The sequence below is a fragment of the Macaca mulatta genome, chromosome 3, assembly GCF_049350105.2.
Source record: "Macaca mulatta isolate MMU2019108-1 chromosome 3, T2T-MMU8v2.0, whole genome shotgun sequence".
NCBI lineage: Eukaryota > Metazoa > Chordata > Mammalia > Primates > Cercopithecidae > Macaca > Macaca mulatta.
Genome location: NC_133408.1, coordinates 126656897 through 126682379, shown reverse-complemented (window position 1 = coordinate 126682379; position 25483 = coordinate 126656897). Strand labels below are relative to the sequence as shown.

At 37.9% G+C, this 25483-nt stretch overlaps 1 protein-coding gene and 1 long non-coding RNA gene across 5 annotated transcripts in view; one reads left to right on the top strand and one right to left on the bottom strand.

Moving 5' to 3' along the window:
* The window catches only part of CDK6 (cyclin dependent kinase 6), a 238121-nt gene that overhangs the window by 92257 nt on the left and 120381 nt on the right, over positions 1-25483 (bottom strand).
* On the top strand, positions 377-13583 carry LOC144339894 (uncharacterized). Its single transcript, XR_013415452.1, has 3 exons — positions 377-642; positions 9469-9527; positions 13323-13583. It is a non-coding gene; the product is annotated as an uncharacterized LOC144339894 (long non-coding RNA).

The following is a 25483-nucleotide window of genomic DNA, read 5'->3' as shown; positions in this document are numbered from 1 at the left end:
AACAAAAAACAAAATAACGACCTTAGGAACACAAATTCCTTGTGAATATTACAATACATTCATTTTTTAACAGAAGTACACAGGACTAAGCCTTTCTTTGATTTTCCTCGTGTGGAAGAAAAAACTGGGAGAGAAAAATTTTATCAACGAAAACCAAGCATTTTTACTCACTTTCATCTCTGGTACATCCACAATATTTTTTCATCTTTGCTCTTCACAGGGTACTTCTCGTACCCTTCTCAGTTGGTATTTTTACCATATTTGGTTCACCTACCAAACTAACTATAAACATAATCTGCATGGTGGAAAATTATTAATAGGAATGTCTATTTTGCACGGGCCCAAACTCTCTTTTTTGCAGGATACTATTTTCCCTGTCTTTTGCTTGCCTGTGAACCTATAACACGTATAAATAGGAGGTATTTGTTTTTCTTACCTGGGTTAAGAGAAAGAGAAAGAAATGGGGGTGCCTAGGCTTGAGAATAACTGGATATGGGCTGAGTTCACAGAGAAACCCTGATCAGCACTCCCTCCCAGCCCTATGTAATCCTGTCTCATATGCCACAAGTTCTTTCAAAATCTCTATTACCTAGCAGCAAAGTTGGCTGGCGTGATCTAGACAGTGACTCTCAGGACCAACTGGTAGGTTTATTTTTCCATTTTACTGTTATCTGTTTTCTAATTTATTCATTTATGCTTTAAACTTTTCCTGCATCCTAATTTATACAGGCATATTCTAATTAATTCATCATAATATACTTTAACAATGTTTTAATTTTTCATAATGAGAAATATATAAATACAATCAATGCTTGTTGAAAAGACTTCTTTTTCTTTTGTGCTACTTGGATTGAGGGCTTTTACATTTACAGTCAATCTTTCTTTTCCAGTCATAAAAGCAGTTAGTGCTATGAATTAGCCTCTGTGAATAGCTTTGGTCATATTGTCAGCTTTGATGTAGAGTTCACTGTTGTCATGTGAAGTCAGCATTACACATTAAATAGGCAAGAGAAAAGGGGGATTTTACAGATTGTGAGAAGTTTATAGTGAAATTGGGGTATGGCAAGTTGATAAGCTGAACGGTTGAAATGTCAGTTACCAGGTACCCTTGGGAATAAGTAAAGATCAAGACCTCATGTTATCGACTGCTTAGTGTACAAAACGTCTGTTCATAATCATTTATGTGGTCATCTACTTGCTGAAGATGATCTAAATATCAGCCATTTATTAGTCTCATCTTTAGTCATCTGTGAACACCACACAGTACAGGGGTATACCCTAGATGGACTAAGGGAAAGAGTCCCTGAGATTTTGAAACCTGAGTTTTTGTTCCACATATACTCTGAATATTAGTAATAAATAAATAATTATATCCAGATATACCTCTGGATATTAGTTATAAATAACCTCTGTATATTTATATTACAAGAAAGTAATTTTATATCGTTGGGCCCTAGTTTCTCAACTATAAAATCAAGAGGTCATATTTGATTATTTCTAAAGTCTTTCCAGATCCAGAATCCTATAATTGAGAATAAATAAATTCTACATGCTCAGTGACACCATCTGAACATTGCACTGTGTACCAATACATCCAGGTCAGTGATGCTGTTCACAGAAACTTGACATTTACAGAAATCAAACTTTAACCAAGAGGAAAACTGAAAGAACATTAATAATTACCCAATATAATTTGTGATTCCATAAAGCAAAATTGGAATTCCAGAAGAGCCTGTGAAGAACCTTTAAGAGTCATTTAGCCTGACTGCAAAAGGCAAAGGCACCTATCACTTATCAATGCAGCTACAGGCTAGAGAACAATCATGTCTGTATGTCATGTAATATGGGAGAGGCTGTTGTCTGTCTCACATTCTTTTCAGAATCAAGCATCATTGTTCAAACAGAAATGTGTAGTGATTGTGCTTTCGTTAGGTAAGCATCCAAATTTATTACAAAATATGCTCAGAATGGCCATTTCAGAAGACATGTCTGTTTCTGAAATAGACAATTACATATATATATACATATAAAGACCACAGCAAAAAGGAATGACGTGGGGTATAATTTTTCTGTTCCTACCTATTGAAATATATCTCTGGTTCTTGTCTTTAGAAATTACCGAAGAGAAAAAGATGATCTCGAATGACTGAAATTACTTATAGATAGGATATTAACCTCCTACAACATATTAAAAAGTTTGGGAGGGAGAAATTTAAGCTACCCATGATACCTCTGGAAATTCCATTCTGTTTCATGCAAATGATCAGCGCAAGTTATAATGATACAAAGTTATGTCAATAATAGACTTTTAAAGAACCAAGTATAAATGGCAGTGTAAATACACAAATCATCTTGTTCTTTTAAACATTACCAAACAAATATGATCCTAGGACTAAGGCAGAAATTAGGGGAAAAATGTCTCATAGCTTCTTTGTTGGTGATTAAGGGACTCTGAGGTAAAAAACAAAAAACAAAACAAACAAAAAAAACCAAAACCAACAAAAATGAAGAAGCAATGCTCAAGGTAATAAGTGCTTTCATGTTTCCAGTTCTCATATCTGAGGGCACTGGATCAAGCTAAAGGACAAAGAGATAAGGACAATATTGCAAGTTACGAACAAATGGCAGATAAAAGAGCTCTTCTGGGTTCTGATTAAGTGACAGCATTCTACACATTCTTTTGACTTGAGAAAGTCAGACTAAGAGCAGCGGCTAAGTTCCATGTGAAGCACCGCTAAATAAGCGTATCTGCCTGCTTTCACATTCTGGCAGGACAGGATTCCTCCCCTTTCATTGAACAGAGACATGTTCTCTGGGCTCACAGCAATAATGCGCCTCTGCTTCAACTTCCATAAAAAAGCATAAATGTATATGCTGAAAGCACAGAGAAGTTTTGTGCTTTGGGACGAGGTGGCTGGGAGCCAATGTTTACAATCCCCTGGGTGGGGAAGGCAGGCTGAAAGGCTCAGGACGGCAGGCTTTAAAAGTCTTTGCTGTTGCCGCCAGTGACCTTCGCCTCTGTTTTCAAAGCAGCTCTCACGTTAACCCCTTGGATTCTGTGCGCACTGGAGCTGCACAAAGGAAATACCTTTCTTTGAAGGACACCTCTCTCACGCACATCGGTTTCTGATTTCAGTTGGAGCAGCTCAGAAACACTGGATTAAGAAAGAAGCATGTATTCAATCTGCTGTCAGACCCACGGGCATGTCAGCGGTATTGGATCTGGGTTTCGGAGTGTGCTCTGTTCTACAAAGTGAAAGTTTCCAGCTTTAGGCAATGGACTCAAGGTTACAAACCAGGGGATTGTGAAACATGAGCATATTTGGTCTCCAGGGGAGAAGGAAGCATCCAATTTATGCAGAAATGCTCTTTTCCCAGCTAGCCAATGAGAGGCGAGGCTACAAGAGTGGGCTTCCTATTGGGATCTCCTGACTAGAAGAATGGTGCTTAAAATTAAAGACAGGCTAAATTGCTAACAGGCCAACTTAAAAAGCAGCTGAAGAGAAAACACCAGTTGTAGAAATGAAAAGGGAGTTTTCCCGTTATGAAATCAAAGCTGACCACATTTAGCTTATTATTATATGTTGTTGTTTCACTGGGAAAGAATTAATAATCTTTTATTCTTAATGCTAAGAAGATCCTACAAAATCTTACCATATATGTGTATTTTTTTTTTAACAGTCTTTACTAAGTTACTCAAAGGATGATATTCAAGAGTGGTATTATTTAAGGCCTCAAAATGTTTTCAGGACACAAGATTTACTTTGAAAAAACTGGTTCGATATGTCAGGGACCAGAATAAATGATTTTCTTTGAAAAAACTGGTTCGATATGTTAGGGACTAGAACAAATGCTTTGGTCTATGAGAAATTTTGTGGATTTAAAGATGTTTGCCATCTAAACATTGATCATCACTAACATTGTCACCCCTTTATTGAATGGACAGCATATGGAATCCTGGGGTGATGAATTGTGCAATTCTAATATTCAGAGTCTATGAACTCCTAACACATTTCCTGTCTTCAAGAGGGTTAAGATTTCTGGAGAAGAAAATGAAAAGCAACATACATCAGAAAATTTAACCGATTGGCAAAAAAGTCATTAAGCCTTACTAAAATCATCCAATCAAATATGAGACAGGAATGAGACAGAGAATCTTCTCTTCACATTTGGAGACGAAGCCTGGCCTCTACATTACCAGGCAGCCATCTATAATGTCATAAAGTACATGTATACTGTAGTTGGAAGTCTTCTCAGGAAGAATGATGATATTTGAGACAACTATTTTTCAGGACTAATAACTGGCTCTTAATAATTGTGCTTCTGAAAACAGTTAATAACATTTCAGCTTCTCGAAGAATGCTTAATAGTAATCATAACTATTGGCCTGGCTTTCATTACAGACAAACAACCTGTTCTGTGTTATCTATTGTGGAAGTCAATGGTGATTAAGTAAATATATTCTACTCTAATGCAGAAACTGACTAGAAGGAATGTTTTGAGAAGCTCAAAGAAACCCCAGAGCTGCACAACAGAGAAGACGTAGCCGAAGAAAAACAGCTGAAGTTTATCAAGGGTCTTCCATATATGCCTGGCACTTCATTAAGGATTTCACACATTTTATATTATTTAAACATAAAAACTTGTGACATAGGCACAGAATATTTTACCCATATTTTAGGTAAGATACTGATATTCAAACATGTTAATAACTACAGTAGTCCCACAACTAGCCACCTGTCAGAGATAGAATCCAAACCCAGGTCTAACTAAAGAGTCTGCAAGTAACCACTGAGCATGACAACCATGCAGGCAGACGGCCCTCTACCACTGCAGAGAAGCCCCCGGGAAACATATTTCACAGCTCTAACCAATTGGTGTACATTGCAATTACTATTTTATTGGGGACTCTAAGGCATGTCAATCTTTTAAGAAGGAAGTTGTGTTCAGTTGGAGATTTTTCATCGTATTACTGAATTAAGTCACATATGACTTCTATCAGAGGTTGAGAAGCTGCAATACTCGGTTTCTGCAATAGATTTACTAACATTTACATATTAATTTCACATTTTAAATGAAATCTAAAAGCAGCAGATGAAACTATGCTATCACAAATTTTCATGTTTTAGAAGCCAGTTGGAAAATGTTTTATTCACACGTTACAGGATCCACATTCTCTTCATTCCCAGTCTGGGCCCCTCACTCCTACCTGAAGCTTTTAAGATGTTGTTTCTTATTTGTCTCCATAAATGAATCTTGTCTTAAAAAAAAACAAAACAAACTGCTGTGAAATCGAAGAAAATAATTGTTGCCATCTTTTATAGTAATGACATGTCACTTAAAAAGTTTTCAGCTCAGACTCCGGGTTTTTGAAGCAGCTTCTATGTAACTAATAACCTAAGAGCTCTCCATGAACTTTAATTATTGCAATAGAATTATTAGGCACCACCAGTTACAACTGAACTCCTCCACACACAGTATAAAGTTAAAACTGTACAAATGAAGCCAAAATATGCACAGCTAAAAGGAATGTTACAGGGGGGCCTCTCTTAGTGAACAAAGCAAGCTCAGTTTGGCTCTTTTTCCCTCGCGCTACCACATCCGCACATCGTTAGTTGGAAAATTCCTGATATATGCTGTAATTTTTTGTGCTTTTTTTTCCCCCCAGTACACTTGAGGCTTTAATGTCCAGATGCCATTTTCCCCCTTATCTGTCCCTGTTTGGGGATCTGCCAACTATGGTCAACAATTAATACAGCCGAAGAAAAAAATACAGTACGCTCCCTGGCAACTGGTACAGCCTCGCAGGAAATACCAAATAAAAACTTGATTATGTATTGTTTAACCATTTTGTCTGCCTGTAGGCCACCCTGTCGTCGGTGTAATTCAGACGAGCATGCTTCATCTGGACGGTCTGTGCACTGCACCATTGTTCCCAGAGTCTGTCACGCACAATCACTGGCTTCAGCCTGTGGCCCTCTAAATGAAAGGAGCAGATTTGTGGCAGCTTTCCAACCTGCATTCCTTTTAATTAGTCAACTTGTGGCCCAATGTTATAATAGATAAGTAACCTCTTAATATTCATGTAATTAATTAATTTTTTTCTCATTCAGTTATAAGCCTTTGCATGGTGGAAAAAAGGCTTTTTCCTATATGGGCTCTGGCTTATGAAATAAGCATGCTACTATTATAAAGAACATCAGAGACCATGTCTCAGTGATTCTCCAGGAAGACAATTCCAGAAACCACAGTATGCCCATACCTATATTTTAAGCATATTATTTTTGCATTTAAAATAGTAACTGACATGTTTCTTTTGCATGAATCTGATGTATGTAAGATGAATCATCTTCTTGCCAACTTCAACCGGGTTGATAAATTTTTAACTGATAAATTAGTTCACTATCAGAGAGACAGAAAGCTTTCACATTTTAGGATCCCTTTTAAAGCAAAGGCTGGCATGAAAAGTGACCAGGAGTTCTCAAAGTACTAGGAAGTCCTCTACTCTAGACCTTGATTAAGTCAATAATTAAACTGTTGATGCTGTTAGCTATTAGCACATGATGAACCTTTAAAAAGATAAGTTGATTTCTATAAATACTAATAATGCCCCTTGGTAACAGGAATCAGAATGGCTTTTAAAAGCTCCATATTTAAGTTCTTTCAACTATTTAAATTTTTCTGCTAAACCAAATTCTCCTCAAAGGCAGTAACGTAATTTTTACTTATTTTATATCCTCATGGACAATACACATGGTGGGTGAAATACAGATATACCTGTACTACTCTCACATATTCTTAGTAGCACTTCTCATGAGATTTATGAGACATTTACAACGTCACATCGACAATTCATTCATACATATACAAATGTGCCTACTAGGTGACAAGCACTGGATCTCAGTTGCAAAGATGACACATAGATGACTGAAGACATCGTATCTGTTCTCAAAAGCTCACAGTTGAGCAGAGGAGGCAGACAAGTAACTTACCAATTGCATACGCTCGGTGTGAGGTAGAGGTATATAATTTAAAAGCCTGGGTTCAAATCCTGTCTCCTCTTTCATGAGCTACATCACCTTGGCTAAATAGCTTAACCTCTCCATGCCTCTGTTTCCTCACCTGCAAGATGGAGAATCATAGTACCTGCTTAACAGGGCAACTGGAGAATTATATGGTTTAAGGTACATAAAGTACTCTGCAGGTGCCTGACTCTATAAACTTTAGCTATCAGCAAATGTTATATACACGTCAACTCCACAGGGGTAAGGCGGGGTGCAGGATAGCGGTATCTAGTGTTAGAGGCTTCAACAAGGAGGGGCAAGGGCATGACTGGCAGAGAGAGCAACATGAGCAAAAGTTGAGGAGTGTGAAACTGTATGGACCAGATAACAGGACCCCAAGTGTTACTTGATGGAGCTAGGACTTTATCCTGAGGAGAAGGGGAGGTACTAAATGGTTTTATGCAGGGTGTGTATGTCAGATTTGCATTATTCTACATTTGCATTCTGGTAACTGCGTAGGATTGAAATTGGAGATGATCCTGAAGGCAGGGATCTCAATGAAAAGGCTGCAATGATCTAGATGCTCTGGGAGGAAGATCTATAAAACCACAGCAGTAGGAGAGGAAAGGCAGGAAGAATAACTTTAAATGAGTCAAATGACGAAGAAAGAAAGATTAATTGAATCTAGGATAAGTCCCAGGTTTCTGGCCTGGGTAGCCAGGTAGATGGTGAGGCCATCAGTCTGAACAGGGACCCAGAAGGGAATGACTTGCTACTTAGGATGATGTTCAGAAAGATATTTGGGTCTGGGACTCAAGGGAGTGGACCGAGTTGGACATAGATGAGTTCCCTGCCTCCAGGATTACCTCCACAGCGGAGGAGACTGTTGAAGGAGACAGCATGTACAGGCTATGTGCCACAGGGCAGAACCTTTGAGGAAGGCAGAGGTGGGCCATCAGCGGAGAGGAGTGAGAGACGTGGAAGGAAAAGCAGGATACCACCATGTTACAGAAGTCAAGGTGGATATTTACAATAAATAACGAATAGAGAAGCCTACATGTACCCGAAGATGCCAAACAAGGTGAGGTATTTAGAATATTCACTACAGTAACATGATGGGAGCAGAAGGCTGCCTGCACAAAATTGAAGTGTTAATGACATCCACAGTGAAGTCCTTAGTTACAGAAGAAAAGAGGCAGACGACAGAGTCAACTGAAGTTGCTCTCTCCACCTACCATGCCTTTTCCACTTGCCTCTAACTCTGCCCAGAACCTCTGGCCCCTTTAAGGCTTCTTTGGAAAACAGCGGGTACAGATTGTGCTTGAAGGCATGGGGGCAGCAGACACATGATGGAACCAGGATCTGGAGAGGATCAAAGTGGATGGAATCAAGCGCCCAGATAGTGAGATTAGAAGACCACTGACTCCAAGGCTACAGACTCAGAAGTGAAGATGAGCACAGATAAACAGATTGATTTGCAAGTATATGTTGTAGGGATGCACTGATGGAACTCACATTCAAAGGTTTATTCACTTGATTAAAATACAAACCTAATATTATCATTAACAGGGGCAATCTCTGGTTTGTGAAGCCTAAAGCTTATACACTTTAAAAAAGCTGACAAATATTACAAAATGCAGAAATAAAATCACAATATTTTGATTAATAAACTGACACCTCCACTAGGAAACTCACTTGCCCTGTGTTATTTTGGGGCACATACTCACTGACTGCCTTTCATCTGACAGCAATTTTTGAAATATTTTCTACAGGAAGATAACATGGTTGATCAAAAATTATTTTTATCGACAGCTGTGATGGAGAAAACATGTCACTTCACATGTGCTCACTGTTGGTGGTAATGCTACAGGTTTTAGCCACCATCAGATAGAATATTGATAAAATCTATTTTGGATGATTCTTATAAGGCTGAGTCTTTCCTTATAAAAGAAAAATTGCATGGTTGTTTCTATCATTAAATATGTTGTATTACCGAGTATATTCTTTTTTTATTTTTTTGAGACAGAGTCTCATTCTGTCACCCAGGCTGGAGTGTAGTGGCATGATCTCGGCTCACTTCAACCTCCGCCTCCTGGGTTCAAGTGATTGTTCTGTCTCAGCCTCCCGAGTAGCTGGGATTACAGGCGTGTGCCACCATGCCCGGCTAATTATTGTATTTTTGGTAGAGACGGGATTTCACCATAATGGCCAGGCTGGCCTTGAACTCCTGACCTCAGGTGATCCACCTGCCTCAGCCCCCTAAAGTGCTAGGATTACAGGCATGAGCTACCACGCTCAGCCTCAAATGTATTCTTATTATGAAAAAAATTCCATCTTAACTAGGCATTGATGAGAATAGAAACATTTGCTTTCAAGATACATGCCTGTTGCCTTGAAGAATTCTCCTCAGACTAGCCTTTGGCTCAGTATGTTTCAAACCTTGTTTCTCCTCCACTACCCACAGACTTTGGTGCCAGAGACCATAGGACATGGTCATATTGTGAAATGACCTCTGAATCCCAGGTAAGTCAGCACAGTGCTGGTGGGAGTGGATTCCTGGAGGCCATTTCTACACTGGGGTAGTCAGGCATAACTATGTTAGGGGGTTTCTCAATCTGGGCACTTTTGGCATTTGGAGCCAGGTAATTCTTTACTGAGGGGGCTGTCCTGTGTATTGTAGGATGTTTAATGGTATCTCTAGGCTTCCATCCACTGGATGCCAGTAGCAACATCCCTCTCCCCCATATTGTAACAACCCAAAATGTCTCCAGGCATCAATGAGTGTCCCCTGGGGGATAAAATCATCCCTAATAGAGAACCATTGACATATATGTAACCAGTGAACCCTATATAGAGCTTATAAAACCCAAATGAACTCAACATCCCCTTAGCCAGTTCTCAAAAATGCCCATGGTCACTCCATTGCCACCTGACATGAGAACTGTGATGGGTGAGGTGGAAGGTTAATCAGCTGCATTTAAAATAGCTCACTTCCACAATTAAAAAAAAGAAAGGCCAGATGAACATATTGCTAGAGCCTCTCCCATAACCTTGGCATGTGATAGGGGCTGAAAGTGAGGAACTCCGAAGTGTAAAACTCATTAGACACAGATAAATCCACTTCTGATCATAATTTTAGTCATAAGGAATGACATATTTTTAAAAATTCTCTTTTTACACTGTATAATAACTAATGATATGACATGTTTCATACACATAACTGCAAATCTCAAGATGGGTGAAAATACATTTCAAATGACCTCATTAATCACTACAATATGACCTATGGTTAAGTAATCAAAGCACCAAACAAGTATTCTCAATTCTCTAAATAAACATCACATGTTTTATGACATGAATGTGTCATAAAAAGAATATCTGTATGTTATGTAGGCAAGCAACTAAAATTTTAACATTTCATTTATCTGGTAAGATGAATGAAGACTTAGATGTAACTAGATTTCCCAGATCACTTACATTTCTCTCTGTAAGCTCTGCAAGTGTATTATTTTAATCATTTAAATTTTTTCTTGCTTGTGTCTTATTATCAATTGCCTTTTTCCTGCTGTCATGATCCCTATGTTTATCAGCCTAACTCCTTTCCTAGTTTCTGCTTCTAATATGGACCTATTACACTTCAAAATGAATTCAAGCACATTTACCAGGTCCCCCACAGAGGGGCCTCAGACACCTCCCTGATCTCAGCCCTGACCTCTCTCCTTCCTACTCACTCTGCCTCAGCTGCACTGACCTTCTTGCTTTCCTTGGACAGACCAAACTCCCTCCTACCTTGGGGCCTCTGAATTTACTGCTCCCTGTGACTGGAATGCTCTCCTGAATCTTAGCATGCTCTGTCCTTCATCTCCTGCATAAAAGACCTTCTTTGACCACCTTCCCCCTCTAAAATAGATTCCCAGTGTATCACACTCTATTGCACTGCTGGGCCCCAGAGAATTTGACACTATGTAAATTTATCTAACATATTAATTTATCATCTACCTCTCTGACAAGAATGAGGGGAGATTTTATATATATCATTAATTTCTACACTCTCAGCTCAGTGTCTGGCCAGCAGAAAAGATAGCAAAACTTGAAGAAATGTTAAATAAGAATATGGATCTAAATAAGAACTCAAGAGGTATATGAAAGGCTTTAATGATGTTATAGCTACTTGGGTGCTCAGAGCCCTCCTCTCTCTTTTGTTCTTCTGTATTTCTAATTCTACTCCCTTGCTTCTTTACTTCTCTTTACCCCCACAGGCAACCACTATCCTAAGTCTCAGGTTTTTCATTCCCTTCCTTAAAAAATGTTAGATTTATCTATAAATATACCTAAATAATATAATACTTAGTTTTGCTTTATACATATTTCATATGCTTTATAACTTTCTTCATTTTGTTTTATTCCCCTCAATATTGTTGCTAATATTCATCCATGTTATTGCCTGTAGCTATAGCTCATTCATTTTTTTATTTTCACTGCTGCATAATTCTATTGTGGGAATATACCACTGTCAATTTAATCATTCTTTTGTATGTGAACATTTGGGTTGTTTGGAGCGTTGGTATTACAAACAATGCTGCAGAGTATTCCTGAATATGACTCTTGGTACACATGTGCAAGAATGTCTCTAAGATATGTAACTTAAGGCATGGAATTGCAGGGTTTCATGGTATAAGCATGTTAAACTGTATAGTTAATGCCAAATTATTTTCTAGAGTATCATTTTATATTCCCTTCAACAGAGTGATCAGTTTTAGGTGTTTCTTGAAAAAGCACAGACTTGGTTTTAGAGAAATATTTTAAAAATCCAATCTAACATTCTTTGCCATTGAACTGGTGAGTTTTGTCCATTTACATTTACTGTGATTAACAATCTATTTGGACATTTTTACCAATTTATGTACTCAACATTCTTTCTTGCATCTCGGACATTCCTTTGAGATTATTTTCTTTCTTTTTGAAATACATCATTTAGAAAATTCTTGGTAGTAGTAAACTCTCTTGATTTTTGCTTCTATGAAAATTTATCTCATGAGTATACTGTGTACTTAGAATTCCATATATACACAAAATAGTAACAAAATATCCAGAATATCCAAAGTATTTTTACTATGATGTCCTTCAGGCACCAAAAGAGGAAGCATATATAACAAGTAGTTGTTCACCAAGTAACCAACCTTCTTCTAGGTTTTGGGTCCATGCTAAGGCATGCTTAGCAAACACAAATCATTGTTCCTGGTCTCAAAAAGCTTTGAGCAGCATTAAAAAAAAATTGGAAATCACATGAAACCTAAGTAGAGAGTGAAAGGTTTCATGAAAAGGATGAACTGGGTGGCTTAATAAGTGCTGTGGGCGTTCAGAGCAGGAAGTATCCAAAGAAAGCTGGATCCCAGTCAGGTCATGTTGCAGAAGCTTCTGAATTACATTTCCACACAACACTACTTATGTGGCCAAACCACACCTTTACCTTGAAGCTGAAAAAAGCCAGGGTATGTTTTCTTCGGAGATGGTACTATGGCTTAACTGAATCCTGAATTGGGCACTAGATAGATAAGAGCAATATTAAGACAAATGTTCTTAAAGACTAAATTAGAGAATAAGCAATTGTATAAAATGCTAAATACAAATTTCCAGAACTGCAGGTTGAATGTGCTACTCAGTTATTAGTCTAGGTACCAACTCCTTTTCTGAATGGGGGGCATTCCTGCATGGCTTTGTAAAACAAAACAAGACAGTGCAGGTTACACAAGGGCTGGGCTGAAAGCCTCAGGAATTTCTTTTAACTTTTTTGAAAGGTTAATAGCTGAAAGAGTTCTTATATGACACATCTTAAGTAGACTATGTGAAAGAAGTATATGCTATTTGTGACATTAATTCCTAATCCATAGTACAATGAGTCACTTATTCACTGAAGAAGAATCTAACCTATTTGGGAAATGAATCTTTCTGAATATTAACTACCACCTATTCCCAAGAGAAAGTGATCGGTGGAATACAAAATGGCTCAGTACAGAAATAACATTAAAATGCTCATTTTGGCCAGAATGGTGGCTCACACCTGTAATCTCAGAACTTTGGGAGGCCAAAGCGGGAGGATGGCCTTGAGCCCAGGAGGCTGAGACTGCACAGTGAGCTGTGTTTGTACCACTGCATTCCAACTTGGACAAAACAGTGAGACTGTGTCGTTTAAAAAAAGCTAATTTGGACTATGGTAGGGAAAGAAATTTACTTCCTAATTTATGAGCTGTTACTTTCCACTCTACAGAGATTAAATACAAAAAATGTCCTTCATGAAAAACAATTTTGTCTTTGTAGAATTTGTCCTGTGGGTGGTAAAGAAGAAAAGCACAACCATGAAGGTCTGTACTCCAGGGCCACAACTCAATTTTTCTGTGCATCCTCAACTACTTGCCTAGTGGTTGAGAGTAAGCAAGGAACAAAGACTGAAGAAACAGCACTGGATTTCTGGGACTCTGAGATCTCACACTGAGAGATGGTGCCTGAAAGCAAAGCAATTAATACTGTCTATACAGTCCATTCACAATAACACACTCATCCATTCTTAGACCCTCAGTAAAAATTCTGCAACTGTCTGGATTTGTGCATTCAATTTCCTGTATTCAAAGAATAGATATGTGTGTAGCCTTGGAAAAAAACAGATTTTATTTTTCCCTAGACTTCAACATTGTTTAAGTAACTGATAATGGAAAGATTTCTTCAACATACTCATTTCAGGAATACCAGAAACATTCTCTCTTTTGAGAAATAATAATGAAAAAAGAGAGAATGGTCTCCCTAAGATGTTAGTAATCTAAACTTTAGTAAAAGTGATTTCTAAGTAACTGATGAACAGTAATGAAATGGTTTCATTGGTTTATATTCATTTCTTTACCTGTCTTCATATTCCGGTACAAAAATGAGTATTACTATTACATAATTTAATTATAGGACTTTATTGAGTACTTTTTCACATATTAACTCATTTAATTCCCACAACAATGCTATTAAGATAGGTACTGTCATTTTCTCCATTTTAGCAGAGAAGAAACCCAGGATACAGAGAGGCTAAAGAATTTATTTAAGGCCACACAGCTTGTTAAGTTGCACGATAACTTTGTATAAAAGATCTGGTTCCAGAATATGTCCCTTTAACCATGTACTGTGGTATTATACTGTGTATAATAGCAATGTACTGTGCTGTTATACCGCTTTTTGAAGGAAGCAAGGTTTTTCAAAGAAATTATCTCTTTGCCTATATTTGAAAATGGTAGGAGAGAAAAAGTATTATTCCAGGAACACTTGAATCAATTCAAGACTTCAAAAACAATGTTGCCAAGAAGGAAGTGAGAAACAAGGGAAGAAATTCTAAAACAAGATCAATGGAGTCACTGTTTAAAGAAAAGAAAGGACTTATTCTCTTGGAAGGGTGTGAACTATTTATTCACAAATACCTGATGAGATATAGAAAACGTGCGTGCATGCGCAAACACACACACACACACACACACACACACAGTCTCTCTCTCTCTCACAAGATACATAAATGTAGTATTAGAAAGAATGCTAGGTATATAATGTTTTAAATTCTGCTGTCTTCCCAGACTCTCCCAACTTAACAACCTCTGGCCTCAAGAACATGACACTATTCTATTAAGAGAAACGACCATTATCAAGGGTATGATATTATGGGCAGCAGATGACCAGATGGAGGAAGACACACAGTGGTGATGATGAAATTTTTAGGCATATTTAGTTGTTTAAAAAATCCTCAAACTGAACACTCTTACTGGATTATATCCAATATCTAATTTCTAATCTTGTTATTCTTTAGGAATAGTGAAGGAAGAAGGGAGAATGAAGGTAATTAGCTTCAAGGAGAGAAAAATCTAAAAAGTGCTGAAAAAAATATTTGACGCTTTTCTTTACTAATTTACAACTTTCTTTGAAACCCCAGTTTGACTATCTGACTTTTGAAATTGAGAAACTAATCTGTGTTATCATTTTTGAGAAATGAATGGATGAGCTGAACCAAGAATGGAGAATGGAGATAAACCAAGACCACACAAATTTGACTATAATGAGTATATAATACTTTTACAATAGACATAAACAGCTTAAAAGTGCATCATCATTACCAATTGCTGTTTGGTAAGCATAATCTATGTGATGCCCATTTCTTCCCTGAAGGTGCTTGTTGTCTAAGGAAAAGAGTAAATTATGGTATTTTATGGCTGTTTACATTACATAAACCTCATAAGGGTTTAGTCATATAATGACCATAAGTGAGGTATACAATTTGCCAACTTTAGCAAAAGTTAGATTATGTGGAGGAAAAAGGAGAAACAGAAAGATAGGTGGCTAATGAATTAGAACATAACCATGTCACTGGCACTTTAGGCCCAATAAAGTAAAGCATCTATCATTTAAGACCTGATAAAAAGAAATATATTTTTTAAAAGGCTCCATTTATAAATGAAAAGAAAGTCATTTTATGATAGATTCATCTGAATTACAATTGGGATAAACATTAAACCACTAGAATATTTCTGTTATATAACCACTAGTGAGATGCCATATGCAGATTCTTCATTATAGAATTTGCTCCATTTTGAATGAAAATGTTAATCATACCAGGAGAAATTACTATACCTATTCAATATCACTGCCAGTAAAAATAGTAGTGATTACATCAGTAGTGGCTACTATGTTCTGAGCATGTGTCAGGACGCATGCACAACAGTACATTATGAAGGCAGTTATGACCAGAGATACTTATTTGATACAAATAAATATATTTTTATTTCTTATTTATCTCAAAGTAAATTTCATATCAGATTTTGATATGAACATGTTTTCCCCTGCTTTTCTCTGGATCTACATTTAACAGCCTCCAATTTCTGTCCCATCTCATTCTTGCTCTCATGTAGTCCCTCATCACACATCTTTCTTAAAACAACCTCCACGCTGGTTTCCCTGCCATCAATTTCTTAATTCACACCAAATCCTCTCTACCAATCCGTTCATCACATTGTAGTAGACTTTTTTTTTTTTTTTTTTTTTTTTTTTTTTATAGGGTAAAAAAGGTTTTAAAGCACCCTGCTCAACAACCCACATACTTCTTGCTGCTTTGCCACTGTGTGTGTGAACATGAGCTGCTATTTCTCAACCCCATACCTAGAACACACCTTTCCCTGTGCTTTGCCAGGTAAACTCCTCCTCACTTGTAAGCCTGCCTCAAAAATTAGCTCCCCTGTGAAGCCTTCCCTGACTCTCCTAGATCTAACAATGATTGTCTACTAGATTCACCAGAGTTTATCTGGCTAGGTAAGAGTTGTAGAGGCAACTTCAGATTTGCATATACATATATGTAACTAAAAGAACATACACATATATACATATATGTATTTTATGTATACATCCAAATACTGAATATTACTTTTAATCATATTAATATATTAATAATGAACATACTATTTAAGTAATATAAATTACATAAATAATATTAATGAAATTCATATCTTTTTAAAAGTTCTTAGTTTAACATAATTTTTCTTACTGCTTCACTGTTTTTAAAAGCAATCCTTAGCTTCCTGAATTTGCAGGGGAAGAATGTTACCTGATGATTGCTGGTAGATGGCTCATACTCAAAAAGTGTTTGCTGATTGCTATTATCAAGGAATCTAAGGAATCATCGTCCTGGTGGGTGTGGTAAGCATTCATGCTTAGTTTAATCAACACTTCCATGAAACTCTAAAGCTTTCTGCTTTCAACATATGTGGAGCGTGTAAGGAAAAAAGCACTGTACTTTATAAAACATTTTATTAGAGATTGGTGAATATATCAGTGCGCCTCTGAAAGAAACCAACAGCACATGTTCCTACCTATACAGTGGCCCTGCTGCCTTGGTGAGGGTGTATCTCTAGATTAATGAAGCGCCTGTACATTCGTTGTTCACCCAAGAGCCATCCCCTGCTTTCCTGGCTAGCATAACCTGATTTTCTTTTGGGTAGTGATATGCTTATCTACAAGCTAATTGGTCAATGGGTAGGTATGGGATTCAATTATAAGTGATGAAACCTAAAGTGGAAGTTTGAAAAGAGCTTTTGGAAAAGATTGTCTTCCCTGATTAAAGAGACAATAAAACCCTTTTTGGTCCCTGCTTCCTTATCTACTGCTTAGAATACTGTTGTACGAGATATAATGCTTTTGAAGTTGTGGCAGCCATCTTGAGGCCCTGAGGGATGACACAATCAACTAACCAAAGAAGGAGGAATGGAATTTTCCCAATATTTGGTTGTCAGAACCAAGATGTTACCATCAAGCAATAGCACCAATTGTAGAATTATCTATCTCCAGACTTCTTATATCAGATTTAAAAATTATTATTATTCAAGACACTTTGATTGGATATTCTGTACTTGTAACTAAATACATGATGCTATAAATGGGTCCAGAAAAAAATCTGAAGATTCCAGCTTTGGTGATTACTAGTAATGAAGTTAAACAAAGGAGAGCAAAGCAGAATTGCCTAGGAAAGGAGAAGCTGATGAGCAATCTTTTTGTTATGATCTGTTTCTATTGCCATGGAACGCCAGATAGAGAGGTGGGGAAAAGTAGGGATGAGGGCTGATACTCAGAGGAGACCCCGGGCAGACAGATGACTTGGACACCTCTACACAGAGATGAAAGTTACAGCCATGGACCTGAGTCAGACACAGAAAGGGCTGAAGTCAGAGCATGCTGGATGCTTTCTTAGAGGACAGGAGGAGCAGAAAGCACCAGCAAAGGCAATGGCCAGAGGCACTCAGGAGAGACAAAGCAGTGAGCTCTCTAGCATTCAGTTAAGGAGTGTGGGAGTGGGAGCTGAAACCCTTTTGGAGAACAATTTGGCATTATCAAATTTTTGAATGTGCATTCTTTGTCCTTTGTCCTGGTAGTGCCATTTCTTAAATCATTATCCTACAAAAATATTAGTATTTCAGCAAAAAAACATAAGCCCAAAGATGTTCACTGCAGCCAAAAAATGAGAAACCACCCAAGTGTTCATCCTGGGAGGCTGGGTAAAAAATATTATGTAAATTTACACAGTGAAAGTAAGAAAAAGGATACCAGGCTAATATATGTTAGATATGGAAAAATGCCTAGGATAAATAAATGGAAACAAGTAAACAAGAAATCCCAAATAAACAGAAAACCTGTGTATATACTATTATAGGCACACCCACATCCACACTCATGCACACCCATACTGAGGGTTGTATACAAGTAGAAAAAAGTATAAAAAAGTTCATTTACCAAACTGTTAATGGTGGCTTTTTCTCTGGAAGGAAGAATTGTTGAGGATTTTCCCTTTTCATTTTTTTTACCTATCTGGAATGTTCAAATTCCGCCCCCCCACCTTTTTTTTTTTTTTTTTTTTTTTTTTTTTTTTTTTAAGACAGAGCGTCTATCTGTCACCCAGGCTAGAGTGCAGTGGTGTGATCTCAGCTCACTGCAACCTCCACCTCTTGGGCTCAAGTGATCCTCCCACCTCAGCCTCGCAAGTAGCTGGGACTACAGGCACATGCCACCATGCCTGGCCAATTTTTTTATTTTTTGTAGAGACAAGGTTTTATCACGTTGCCCAGGTTGGTCTCAAACTCCTGGGTGCAAGCAATCTGCCTGCCTCAGCCTTCCAAAGTGGTGGAATTACATGCGTTAGCCACCACACTGGTGGAATGTTCAAATTTTAAAATAATTTTAGCAATGAACAAAGAATGCAGATAAAAAAACTGAAGAAAGAACCGTGAGAGTTAAGGGAGTGGGGACTTGCATATACAAATGCTACAAAGGGAATGTGGAAGAACCTGCAAAAAATGTCACTGGATATGGTGAACTCTATCTTATAAATGGGGCTACTTCTCTCTAAAAAATTGTCTCCTGAGATCAAATTTCTAAAAACAAAATTACCGAGTAAAAACATGTGAATTAAAAATAAAGTAACTGATGAATATCTTATTTTTCTAAAATATTATCAACTATTGAAAAAATTTGCCTTAAAAATTTTTGCCTTTAAAAACAGGAGTACAAAAATTACAAATGACAAAGAAGCTGATGGAAAATACAAATTGTACTGTGCATATAGTAACAGCAACATGACCTTTAAATGCAGTTTTTCAGCCCTACATCCTAAAACCAAGAAGTCCTTACAGAAATAAAGATAGAACAATAAATACAAAGAAAAGATAAAGACAAGATTTTATTTCAACTTGTGAAAAACTGCTAAGGTCGCTCTTGAAAGCTTTTCTTACTTTAAATGGACTATTCAGTCTTGTCAAAATCTTTAATATTGTGCTACATTTTTAACATCTACTTGCCAATAAAAGGCATGACAGTGGACAGTTTGTTTGGGTATAAGAACATGTGAATTTCTTTTTTCTCTAGACATTAATCCTATTTATTTATTTATTTATTTATTTATTTATTTATTTATTTGAGATAGAGTCTCACTCTGTCGCCCAGGCCGGAGTGCAGTGGTGTGATCTTGGCTCACTGCAACCTCTGCCTTCTGAGTTTAAGCATTTCTCCTGCCTCAGCCTACCTGCCCCAGCCTGTAGCTGGGACTAGAGGAACACGCCACCATGCCTGGCTAATTTTTCTATTTTTTTCAGTAGAGACGGGGTTTCACCATATTGGCCAGGCTGCTCTTGAACTCCTGACCTCATGATCTGCCTGCTTTGGCCTCCCAAAGTGCTAGGATTACAGGTGTAAGCCACTGTGCCCAGTTGACATTAACACTTTACAATTCACGATGGGCTATTTGTGGCTTTTCCTAATACAATATTTTTGAATGTATTTCAAGTAAAAACTACAGTGGCCAGATAGTGTAAGTAGTTTTACATAATATACATAATCCTGGAAAGTCTTTTAAAATGCATCTTAATCCAGTAAATCATATTTTAAATGCATAGGCAGCTTTTGAAAAACTTTGCCAAAGCCCATATGCAAATTACTTGATTTTACATATTTGATTTTTTAAAACATTTATGTAGTTTTATTAAAGCTATATTGGTTTTCTGAACCCAAGATTTGGTTTCTATTATAACTCCACTAAAAATGTTTCCTGACTTAAATTAATATTGATAAATTAGTCATTTAACATTAAAAGTGGTTGTGATTAGAACAAGTATCACTAATTAAGCTTCCATTTACTCTTTTTCTCTGTACTGAAAGCTGAAGAAATATACCTTTAAATACCAAATCAATTTAAGTCCTCAAACTTAAAAAAGAAGTAAAAAAAAAAAAAAAAAAGAACCAGTATCACTGAGATCTTGTGCACTCTTGACAATATCCAACCAGCTGACTAGTCATGCATTTGTGTAAAAGCAATAACTCTGGTTTTCCAGAATATCATCTAAATATAAACACAAGATTTTAGCAGTGAAAGTGGCTAACAAATAAGTTTAATTCTTGGTGTTTAAATTTCAAGATGGACGCAGACACAAGCCACAATGGCACCTTTCAGGGAAGTCAGTATTTAGAGAACAGCATCCCTTCCCAACCTCAGTCCTCCTCTACCTCCTCTACTCAGAAACCTCTTATTTCACCACCCACATATACTCTATAAACACTCACTGAGCAGCTTCCATGTGCCTGTGTGTTGTTACCTAAAGTGCTGAAATGGCTATTTTGCAATGTTAATCTTTTAAAAATAGAAGACAGAAGTCAAACAAATGGGGATACTACCATATGAGAACTACAGGTAAATCAAAAGTCCATGGGCGGGTAGGTACCTAACTTTATCCTGGGGAGTTGGGCAGACTTCAGAGGTGGCATCTGAGTCTTGAAGAATGAGTAGGAGATTGTTAGGCTGGGAATGGGAAAGGCAATCTAAGCAGAGAGAATGTTTAATGACATGGAAGCATAAAATCTAATGGCATGATTTTTCAAGAAGGAGCAAAAAGGTCTGGATGGCAAGATCATAGGGTGTGTGGAGATGGGTTTGGTGTGGGTGGGAAAGCAAGAATGGTGACAAAGGTTAGGAACAGTTGATTGCCGCATTCCAGAGTTCAGAGTATACAGACTCGAGTGTGTGGGCAATGGGGAGTCACTGGCAATTTTCACTCCTTCACCTCCCTAAGCCTGCTTGTTTCCCACGGTGGTCCATGTTGTATCACTGCTCCCACAGTTCCCTTCTATATGCCAGTCTTGTCTTTCCAGGAAAAAGAAAATCTGCTTTTCTGACTAACTGTAGTCTTGATCTTTCATCCATTCTGGAAAAATGGGATTTTACAGGCAGGTAAGGACATTCTCATGAATATATGTGAAGACCATCATTTTAGATATTTATTTCACATTCTTGATAGTAACTTTTAAATGCTTTACTTTATAAAAGTTTTGCAGTTTTTTTTTCTTTTTTCTAATCTGCTTTTTCTAAACTAGTAAAAGCTAGTTTTCTGGAACTAGGTTACAGACAGACTTTGGCCCATTTAACAAGGTCAGACTGTTTATTCTTGACAGAATTCTTTCCCACTGTAAAAAGGTACTTTTAAATGCCACATTCCAAAACCAGTGCCAGTAAGCCACTGAAGCATATTTTCCCACAAGAACTGATACCATGTGCAGTCCCTACCTCACTGAAATCACCCAGCGTTACATAAGGTGCAGATAGTATTTAACATCACCATGAAATCTATCAACTGAAATATGCCAGTCATGTATTTATAAAACACTTCCATACATTTCAAAGCATTGGTAACCTTTAAAAAAGTAATTAATAAATATAGAAATGGGGAAAAGAAAGGGAAGGACAGCGCTAGAAAATTTTTAAAAAGAATTTAAGACAGAAGAGGAAAACAAATCTTGTAACTTTATATCAGTATCCAAACCTGAAGTAGTAGAGCTTTTTCTCCCTCATTTTGGGGTTTTTATGGTTGAGCCGTTAAATTTACAGCCCCATTTTTAGATTCTGCCAGCCTTCAAAATAAATATATGAGCAGCACTAAAGTAAATTTTCCTATGCTTTCCCCTTTTCTCTTTTGGATGTTTCCCTGAGATTTGAAGGTAGATTATTCCTCCACAGCCAACAGTAAAGTTCAACATTCAAATTTATGAGGGATTTAAAAATCATCAGTATCCTTCTAGATAGATGCTGGGTGCAACAATGTCACTCACCCTGGGTTTCAATCTCTAGAAAGGAGGAAAGCAGAAAGCAGAAGCAATAAGAGGAATGGTTCAGCAGCCAAAAGACTATCATTTAGAAATGCATTGGGAAGATTAGCAATATTTAAGTCAATAAATGCAACAGAAAATCCAGCACTACAAGGTAATCATATAAAAGTCTGAGCTCAACTTTTGGAGAGACCTATACAGATAACAAGGACACAAATTTAATCTTCTCAAGGACCCAAATGGACTAGATAAAATGACTAACGGAAACTACAATGCAGACATTTTCAACCTGTTCTTGGGACACTATGGTTTCTCCAAAGATCCCAAGAGATCTTAGTTTTAAAATAAAAGCATAACATACAGAACACCTAAGTGCACAAGTCAGGAGATCTGGCAAGGTTTGTGATCTCGAAAAAAGAGGGATGAAGCACAATAATTATCTGAAGGTTAGGAATGACTGCCCAGACAGACATTCAAAGTGTAAATGTTACTCCCTCAGAGCTCAAGTTATTATCAAGGAGTGACGCAGGCAATTGGGAAGATTAGCTGAAAAGTTGTGTCTAAAACAAATTTTAAAAAAATTTTTAGATGCTTATAATTGATGATACAATGACACAAGCAGTAACATGGAGAATGCAGAGTAGGAAATCCATTCATTGATTTATTTGTAAAAGCAGGATGTTGTGAAAGCAATTAAGTTCAAAGAATAGTGAAAAACTGATAAAGAATATGTGCTTATGTTATGTGCTTACCACTCTGGGCAGAAGTGATGGAAGGACAGAAAGGTAGGTTGGAGCTGAACCGCAAAAAACTTTGTATGCCATGCTGTAGAGCTGCAATTCATTCTCTAGGCACTGGAGAATCATAAGGATTCATTCATTCATTCACCATCTACTCAAGTGCCCACCTCGTGCAAGGAAGGCACTGTGGGAAATGCTAAAATACATAACATATTATTTGGACTGACTGAATAAAAATGGATACGGCCAATGTTACAGAATTTGAGAAACATTATCTTGACTCAGAAACTTACACTATGATATTATCAAAGCCCAAGCAAAATAAAGATATCATCACCTCTCCTTTCCTTACAAGGAAGCAGTGACAGCTCTAAAATACAAGCAGCTCACATGTCCAAAGAATTAAAGAGGACACAAAAATCCAAGTTATTGAAATGTTGCTTTATATTCAATTCCAAGGACCATGTCTCATACTCCTTTGAGTATGAACATAACACTTACGTTGAGTTAAGCAAATTTAGGGGAGATGGAATTATATCATTAAATAGAACTCTTCAGACAAGCCCCTAAACTAGCCCAGAGGCATATTCCCCAAAATGTTAAATGTAGGAGGCAAAATGTTTTTTCATCTTCTGGATCCCTGTGAAGCCCTTTGCTTGCAAAACCTTTCTGAAGCATATGGTCTCATTAATCTTAAGAAAATGCATGGTCTTTATATCCAATTTGGCCTCAGGCTTTTGAGATTTTGAATGGCATCATATAGGGTGTCTATATGAAAAACAGGCCCAGGCATGGTAGCTCATGTCTGTAATCTCAGCACTTTGGGAGGCTAAGACAGGAGGATTGCTTGAGGTCAGGAGTTTGAGATCAGCCTGGGCAACAAAATGGGACCCCCATCTCTAAAAAAAAAAAAGAAGGTAGCTGGACATGGTGGTGTTGGTGTGCACCTGCACACCAACTTGGGAGGCTGAGGCAGGAGGATGGCTTGAGCCCAGGAGTTGGAGGCTGCAGTGAGCTATGACTGTGCCACTGCACTCTAGCCTGGACAACACAGAAAGACCTGGTCGAGGAAAGGAGAGGAGAGGAGAGGAGAGAAAAGGAAAGGAAAGGAAAGGGGAAAGTAAACGGAAAGGGGAAGGAGAAAGGAAAGGGAAGGAAGGAAGGAAGGGAGGGAGGGAGAGAGGGAGGGAGGGAGGGAAGGAAGGAAGGAAGGAAAGAAAAAAAAGAAAGGAAGGAAAAGGAAAGAAAAAGAAGAAAAGAAAAGGAAAAGAAAAGAAAGAGAAAGACGGACAACCAGACTCTCTCTGTATCATACCCTGGTAGATGCTGGCGGAACAAACGTAGGAAGAAAGCAAGGAACTTCTGGCTCTTTCTCCGAGTAAAACATCCTCCAGGCAGTAGCATTACAGTTGAACTGTTTTTGTCCAGAACTAATTCACAACAGTGACCATTTATGAAGGAGTAGAATTAGGTGAGTCAAATGAATGACTATCTTTTATAAACAAGGAAATAAGTCATTTGATTTACTTCACAAATCCACTTGGTGCAATTAGATACCCACACGCATGCACACGCACCAACAGCAGCTTTCTGTGCAGTATGGAATACATTCTCTTTCTATATGGCAGAAATTCTCACAGTGGTCATCGATATTTGCCTTCACCGCGGAGGCAGAGTTAACCTATCAGATGGTAACTCAAATGTGTTTTATTACCACCGAGAATGCGCAATGGAGAATCTGGATGGGTTTTCATGTTTGTTTTGGCTCTGGCATTTTCCATGTACCCAGCCCTGGGAATCCTAAAGAAAACGTGTCCTGTTCCCAGCTCTGTGTACTGCCCCCATTGTGTTCCACTTCCCTCACTGGTGAAAGTGAAAACGAAACCGGCACAAACACTCCATTGTTAACTATGAAATATGTACTGGCAACTGGATGTTTTAACAAAACAGACCTGGTTGTGTCATGGCAAGATGTTGAGCGGGGAAGGAGTCACAGGAGCCCTTCCTGCTTCAGAGGTGTGTCCTGCACTTTCGCTGAGGTGCCGAGGCGACAGGGCTTTGGGTTTTTTCCATTATACTCATGTAATGTTCTTGGTTTGATTTATTCAGTATGCACTGGCAGCTTTTGGAGGCTTCTGTGGGAGCTACTCGGCTGCCCAGGCCGAGGCACAAACCCTGCCAGGTCTCCATAGTAAATACAACACGCACGAAGAGGAAACAAGCATAAACAATTTATTTTCTCCTGTAAAAGATGACATTATTCTCCGATCTCTGGTCCTGCTTCACTTTGTCACTTGGTGGTGCCAAACTGGGTGCCGTGAAATGAGTTATTCCAAACACACACATACACACACACACCCCAAGCACAAATTGCATGACGCACACATTCACAGGGCCCACATCCAGGTGCGTTGAAGAGGAGGATGCTGGTGACCTTTTTAAGCATCCCACATTTTGACCTGGGTGAGGAGGGAGGGCTTCCCTAGCCCTTAGCCTAGGCAGGTTCTGGAGCCTTATCATATGGCCTCATAAAACCATATCCCTTTCCTTTATTGCATTTACCTCTGTTTCTAACTAGACATTTCT